General features: G+C 47.2%; 1 protein-coding gene across 9 annotated transcripts in view; it reads left to right on the forward strand.

Annotated features, from left to right (window-relative positions):
- Positions 1-2,226, forward strand: part of LOC116384620 (autism susceptibility gene 2 protein-like) — a 143,050-nt gene that overhangs the window by 100,826 nt on the left and 39,998 nt on the right. The window lies entirely within an intron of this gene.

Here is a 2,226-nt window from a genome sequence, read left to right on the forward strand (position 1 = left end):
CCCCTCCTACCAGCCCTGCTCCATGTTTCATCCTCTGCAGGGAGTTTGAGCAGGTCTGGACTCTCTCTGTTGAAATATGCCTTGTCCTTTTTCCTTCATTTCTCCTTATCTGGTTAGTGCTGGCTGTGGGCCTGCTGAGGCGTTGATTTGTGACCCTCTCTGTCTGCAGCGGCGAGAGGCTTTAATGCAATGCATGCCTCTGCCCTTCTCCCTACTGATGAAACAGGCCCATGCATTCCCCTGATAGACTGCTAATTTGTATACTAAACTGACAGGCAGCCGTGATAAGGGCTAGCAACTGCTGCACAGCCAGAGGAGGGAAGGGCGGTAGCAGTGGTGGGGTGCGGTAAGCGAGACGAAGGGTAATATTTTACACAAAGCTCGAGCCCCCCTGCTCCTTTCTCGGCATTCATTTCCCTACGTCTGTTGCTAGGGGGAGAGGGAGCAAGAGTTGTCAGCCCTGGCCCTCTGTCGTACACACACGCACACACAAACACACACACACACACACACACGTGTTATACGTGCCTATGAAAATGGCACTCGGGCCAAGTGAGGTTTGTGTGTTTTTTGTGTGTGCAAGGGGAGACCACTCCATTCTACACAGTCACTATGGAATTCATTATCATCTTAATGATGCTCCAGTTGAGACGAGTATCTGTCGGTTGACAGTTGCGTGGGAGGTTTCTTCTCTCTTTTCCGTTCGCGCTGTATATCCCATCATGCTCGCTGGGGGTTTTGCAGTCTTGCTGGCCCACACCTGTTCTGACAAGCCGGCGGTGGCAGCGGCAGGTGGGAATTGGAGGTGAGGTAAATGGTGCCTGTTCCCTGCCCTGGGAATGCATAGCACTGCTGCGGCTTATAATAAACGACCGCTCGGGAGGTCATTACGTTTTGCAACAGCGTGAGGACAAATGCAAGGGGGGGATAATTAATTAGGTGTCTCCTGTTGCAGCCTCAGAAACCGTAGACCCACTGTGCGACGTCTAATGCTGTATCTAATGGTAAAGTAGCATTAGCGGACATCTGGGGTGAAAGGGCGAGAGGGGCCTGAGTGGGTGCTGATAGAAGTGTTTATCAAAGCCACGAGCTACTCCCACATGCACGGAGAAAACCAGGCCCCTGCTGGGGTTTGACTGATAGAAGTTTTTACCATATCAGTACTGATAAGCTCCTTTTTGTCAGTGTTCAAGATCATTGTGTGACCTTTTTATACACAGAAAACAAGCATAGTCTCACTTAAAATTAGAACATCACATTGGAATCATTCAAGTATATCCTTAAGACAACAATTGTGGAATTGGTCCGTGAGATTTTTGCTTTAACAAAAAAATATACCAGTACAACCCCTAAAAGAAAGGGAACCAAGGACTTGAGGCGACAGTAAATGGAAAATTGGAAGAAAGGGCAGTGAAGGAGGAAGGTGACAGTGATGAAACACCAAGCAAGAAAGTAAATTAACAGTGTGCGTGTAGGTGGGGGGTGTGGTGAGTGTGGATCCATGGACAGACAGGCTTGGGTAATTGACGGCCTGATGGTCCATGCCAGGATATGTGCCCTTTTGCCCGCTTCACTTCTTCTCCTACTCACTCTCTTGGGATTTGTTTTTCTGTTACCTTTTCTTTCAGGCTCCCTGATGAGTCTTTTAATGCCATGTTGTGGCACATTAATACAGCACTGAGTAGCCCATCAACTGTCTTTGCCTATGCCACGACATTTGACCGACTTATTTAGCATGCACAACAATGTGTTTTGTCTGTTTCTATGCTCTATCACCCATGATTACAGAGTAGGGCAACATACTTCTAGCTACGCACGAATGGCTGTTGTGTTTATTTTCATCTGCCTGTATGTATCGTTTCGTACAACTGACCATCTTTTGCACTGCCCGTTAAATTAGTCTTGATATAGAGTTGCAAATCTTGCAAGAGTTTCCTTTTCAAGTGAGGGAAATGTCATGTTGAAAACGTGTTGGCTCATATTTGGTTTGTGGTATATAAGTGTTAAGATTAGCCGCTTTACCGCTTGTCCTACAGTAATCTGTCAAGAACATAGCATGCGCCAAATGACTCAGAACTAAATTGTAATTATAGTCTTTGCAGGCATGAGTCCACAACAAAGCCTACTTACAGGTTTCTTTGTTTTCACGCTACAGCTGTTGCGATAGCGCTGCCAGCCTGTGTAAAAATTATATCTCTACCAGGGATGGGGGGGGGGGGGGGGGGG

This window comes from Anarrhichthys ocellatus, unplaced genomic scaffold (genome assembly GCF_004355925.1).
Source record: "Anarrhichthys ocellatus isolate YVR2014 unplaced genomic scaffold, GSC_Weel_1.0 scaffold9, whole genome shotgun sequence".
Taxonomy (NCBI): Eukaryota; Metazoa; Chordata; class Actinopteri; order Perciformes; family Anarhichadidae; genus Anarrhichthys; species Anarrhichthys ocellatus.